General features: G+C 44.3%; 1 pseudogene; it reads left to right on the forward strand.

Annotated features, from left to right (window-relative positions):
* The first annotated feature begins 828 nt into the window (after nt 1-828).
* LOC126524120 (piggyBac transposable element-derived protein 4-like) lies at nt 829-1322 on the forward strand (annotated as a pseudogene).
* Nucleotides 1323-5356: the final 4034 nt, after the last annotated feature.

A 5356-nucleotide genomic window follows, 5' to 3' on the forward strand; every position in this document is an offset into this window, starting at 1 on the left:
GGGAGAAGAACTTCATGTTTCTATAGCCTATTGTTGCTGCAGGCCATTGCACTGAAACCAAATGAAAGGATGTGCTAGTCGAGAAACCGGCTGCTTGAGACTCCTGTCGTTGGTGAGATAATGCCCAGAAACTGGTTCCAACTCATCAGCCGAATGTTGCGCTTTCTTGAAAACGCGACCCTTGGAAATTTCAAATAACACCCTCAAACTCATTTCGGAAAAAGCTGGCCGGTTTACCAGGAGGTTCTGAACAAATACCACACGCTGTGCGTGCCCTAGCGTGACGTAAGTGTCGACGAGAGCTTGTTGCTATTCAAAGGATGGCTTAGTTGGAAGCAGTACATGCCTTTGAAGAGAGCAAGGCTTGGCATCAAGCCATTCTTGCTGTGCGAATATGAAAGCGGCTATACTTCAAACTCAGTAATACATGCAGGGAAATGGACTCACCTTGAGTTCTCGTCACTAGGAACAGAAATCTTTGGAATAGCAATGAATGTTCTCCTGAATCCTGCGGAGCCCTTGCCACACAATGACTGCTGCATCACAACCTACAACTTCTACACATCACCAGAACTGGTTGACTTCCTTATCAAGAACTCTACCGATATCTATCGCACAACACGAGCCACTAGCAAAGACCTTCCTCCTGGTTTCACCAGGCCAAAACTCAAGAAAGGAGAGATGAATGCCTTTTAAAGGGGCAAGTGTTTGGCAGCACTGTGGATGGATAAAAAGCTGGTAACGGTTTCATCTACAGCCCACAGTGCTGAAATGGTGTCATTCACTTAAAAAACGGGCAACCAAACCACGAAGTCAGTAGTTATCCTGGATTATAACTATACAATGGGAGGAGGGGACAGGGCAGATTAGATGCTCTCTAGCTACTGAGTGCTGTGGAACCCAAAGAAGGTCTCATAACAGAAGATCTTCCAACACGTATTGTATGAGGCAGCCTACAATTCATTCGTCCTGTATCATACAGGAGGGGCAGAGCATCTCATCGGCATTACAGGCTGAAACTGATTCAGGAGATCATCAACAAGTACTCCCATACCGGCGGTACCGAGAAGAAAGGGCGGCCAGGACTTCCCCTGAACATGAAACGGTTTGCTGAGCGCCACATTCCGTCGCACATTCCACTAACAGGGAAGAAGCAATAACCGACACCCAGCTGCGTCGTCTTCTACATGAAGCAAGACGGAAATGGAAAAAACATCTTCAAGGAAACCAGGATCGGGTGCTGGTGGCGCGAGAAGGCTCTCTGCGCAGTGCCGTGCTATGAACGCTACCACACGGATGGTAGCCTTGCTAGTTTCAACTGAACTATCGAAGAATAGTGCTTGTTGTGCACGGCAATTCAAATCCAGCCCTTACATTCTGGAGTCGCAGCAATTTATTTCAATATACACCTCAAATGCCTCAAGTATATGGAATTACATGATGGAGCGAGGAATGACCGAAAAAACAATATTATCTGCCGTAAAATATTTTCCGAAATGCACGTTGCGTAATTCAGTCATAATATACAAGTTATGTTATGCATACACGTCATAACATGTCATACATAATGGCCATGGTGGCATCACGTTGCGTAAGAGTGTATTCATGTCACGCCATGCAGTCAATTCATGTAAACCATACATCAATGAACCCATTCAAATGCGATTTAGTTAAAGAAACGACCACTAAGGCATGAAGACGTCGTAAAAGTACAGAGGGACTCCATGTGCCTAAGGTAGGCGAAAAAATATTTAGCATTAATATGGCATGGCGGCAGAAGCGTAAAGGCACTGTTTCAACATCGCCTCCTAAGTACGCAAAAGAGTGGCTTTGCCTCATAGCGTTGGAACAAATTGGCGGGAAGTATGCACAGTTCTAGTCATTTTTGCTGCATATAGAAGGACACTCACTCACCACAAGGTGTCTACAAGTGCTGTTTTGCAGTGGTGGCAATACCAAAACTTCCACCCTTATTTGCCACTGAATTTCGCAAGCAGCCATGTGGGTATGCAATCCTCGTAGAAATTCCAACGAATTCGTCCCTTTTTTGTTATGCTGTGACATGCACCCAAGGTCGTGGCCGGTTTAATAATTTCCTTTAAAATAGTTTTGCTACAATGCGGGAGAGACCAACATATATCTTCAATATGTGTGCTGCATTTTACGTTTCTGTTATCACATCAAATTATTTTAGCTTACGCGGGCTACACAGTTAAACCTATGATATCCTTAGTTAGTTAATGCTAGCAATTTTCTTTCGCCGCTGTTGCTGCCACTTCGTTATCTTTTAACGTCTTGCGTTACCTGTCTTAACGAATGGTAAATCTGTAGAACTGTACGTAGTGTGTTTTGAAATGGCCCTTTCAACCGTAAATTGTACAAGATGCTAAGCTACACGACAAGCACATGATAGCTTTACGTAGTGCTCCGCTTGCTGTCGCCAATACCATGCTGTATCTTGTTGTCGAATCGCAAAATCCACGTTTGAATCTAAAGATGAAGCGTACGAAAGGAATTCGAAATGTGCGGACTGTTACAGGAGAAAAAGTGAGAAAAACTAAAGAAAATGAACTCTAGGGAAACAATGACTGAAGAGGTAAAAGTAGATACCGAGATACAAAGAGCATGTACTGCCATTAATAACCTTGAGTTCCAGTCTCGTAAGCTCAAGACCGAAATCCACGGTTTCAAGTGGCAAAAAGATGAATGTCTCATGACAGAGATCAACAAGATTCCTTCCAAACTTAAGCTTCCGCTACTAATTGAAGATGTCGTCCCGTGGTTCATACAATGGCGTCTAAAACAGATCAGATTCCTGGAATTATTGTTCGCTTTGCCCATCTGTATGTCAAGGAACAATGGCTTGCACAAGAAAGATGCGGCTTACCATCCAATCTGATCTGTATATGACAGAAAACCTGACAGCGCAAAACAGGGCTCCATTTCGTGCAACCAAACCATGGACTGAAGAAAATCACTATTGCTTTGCGTGTGATTCCATCGGGAGGGTTTTCGTACGCAAAGGTGAACGCGAACGTGTGCAAGGGATAACATTAGCAACTGACTTTGAGCATCTGGTATACTAATTATCCCAATCGTTGCATGCACCGATTAGGTTGTTCCTGCGCACAAAAATGTATGCGATGCTTCCCGTTTATTGCCAGTCAGCCAAGTACAAATTTCATGTGACATAATTTTTCGTAGTCAGTGCTTCTACTTCAATGTCAGAATGCTCTCAGAAACAGAATATGATCCAAACTTGCTTCCTTTGAGCTTCCTTAATTGCTAGTGCTTTACCCAATGCAGAAAAACTGCACAAGTTGGAGGCGTCAGCTTGCTTATCAACTTAAAGTTTAAGCAAAGTGCTATGTAGAGCTATTCGTTACAACTAAATAATACGAGGAGCTTTCTGTTCTTGTGGACGGACTGTATTTTCCACTTTCTACCGCCTACCATCTGGTAATGCTGAGTACTTGTTCTTGTTTAAAGAAAAAGTTACTTTTTACACCTCTGAATATTAATATAATGATGTATGGGGCCGAAGATATTGATATAAGCATTTTAGCAAACCGTAAAGCCTATGCGCGACCTTGTTATTCTTTCACAACCTCATGGGTGATTCAATTCTATCACAGCGCCCACGAGGTTTAAGTGCTCTAAAGAAACATGCCTTGATTTTTTCCTAACCACCTTCACCCTATGTAGCATCAAGGCAAGTGTTCTTTGATGCAGCCTTAGTGACCACATGTCAGTTTTTCTAACTTTAGATTGCGGCAGCAAAAAAAACTGACTTATGCACAGAAACCGCCCAGCTGATTACACCAATTCAGCTTTAGCATTTTGTGGCAGAGCTAAGTCTCATTAAGTGGGACGATGTCTACCGCACGGCGGATCCTGACGATCCGTTTAATATCTTTCTTGGCAAGTTTCGTGCCTCCTACCAAATAAATTTTACTTGCCGCATAAGGGGAAGCCCGGCTAACGTGAGCTCGGACAGAGGCGTCGCCTGCCTCATTCCCCAGCAGCGACTCGTGGCCCGGAGTCCAAACCATGTATATATCTGGCAGGTGCTTCTTTGCCGTACCTGTGAGGATTTTTGAGGTTTTCAGAGGGATTCATCTTTGTGAACATTTTGGCCAGCCGCGTGTGAATCAGTGAGTATCATTGCTTCCTACCCGCAGGTTGAGATGACCAGGGCTATTGCCGCTTCTTATGCAGTATATATTTATCTTCTTAAAGTGCTAGCTTCCATTCTCTCTTTGCCCTTGTCGGCGACGCTGATAGCATGTACTGGAGTTTCCGAATATTTTCCTCCATCGGCGTAACCTGCGTCTAGATTTCAGCCGTAGGTGTTTCAGAGTGTTTCTATTCTGGATTTTCTTCTTTCTTCGTTGATGTTGGGGGCCTATTTCTTGAAATGGGGGCTACAGAGATGTACTCTCGAATTGTCTCCGGGGTTATCTTTTTCTCGTCGCGCAGTTGCATGGCTTCAGCGTTTCCTAATCTGAGTGTTGCCTTCCCTATTTCAGTAGGTTTGAAGCACTCGAGTTGGTTCAATTTGTGTGCTTCGTGTAGTTTCTCCCAGATGTTCTGGAGACGTAACCGCAGTAGTCGTTGTGTGGAGCTGCGTTTGGATATCCCTATGGCAATATTGATGGCCTTTCAATATCCGCACTCTTGAGGTCAAAGACAGGTGATTGTGCTGATCCTGAAAGCTCAAGTTATTCTGACTGTATCTTGTTCTTTCTAACCGTGTTATGTGTTTGCTACCCGTCGTAACAGATCTGCTACTTGCATGACGGTTTCTTGTAGTATGGGAAGGGTAGCTGTGCCTGATTCGTCCTTTTGAATATATAGGCCGAGAATTCTGAGCGACGCTAGTTTAGACATTTTCACTCCATTCAGGCAGAGCAGTGGTTCTTGGATCGAAAATTTGGCGGTATTCCTCTGCTTCTCTCTTTTATTATGAGAAGCTCAGATTTTTCTGGCGCGCACGCGAGCCCGCATGCCTTGAGGTAAGTTTCCGTCCTATCCACCGTTCTTTTTTTTTTTGCAGTGCATCCTGTTGAGTTCCTGGGTATCTGCCTGTTGTACAGATGGGCATGTTATCTGCACAGAGGGCGTGTTTATTCCCTGTATTCCTTTCAACACATTTGGTATTTTCAGCATGACTATGTTAAAAAGGAGAAGTGCGATCACTGACCCCTGCAGAGTTCCTTTGTCCGCAATTTCAAGCTTCTCCGATTTCAGACTGTCCAGTTCAACCGCGCCTGTACGGATGGTGAGGAAATTTTGTATGCAGCGGCGTGTGCGGCTTGTGCTCAGCAGCCAAACACCATAGCCACTGAGCAACCAA

This window comes from Dermacentor andersoni, chromosome 3, assembly GCF_023375885.2.
Source record: "Dermacentor andersoni chromosome 3, qqDerAnde1_hic_scaffold, whole genome shotgun sequence".
NCBI lineage: Eukaryota > Metazoa > Arthropoda > Arachnida > Ixodida > Ixodidae > Dermacentor > Dermacentor andersoni.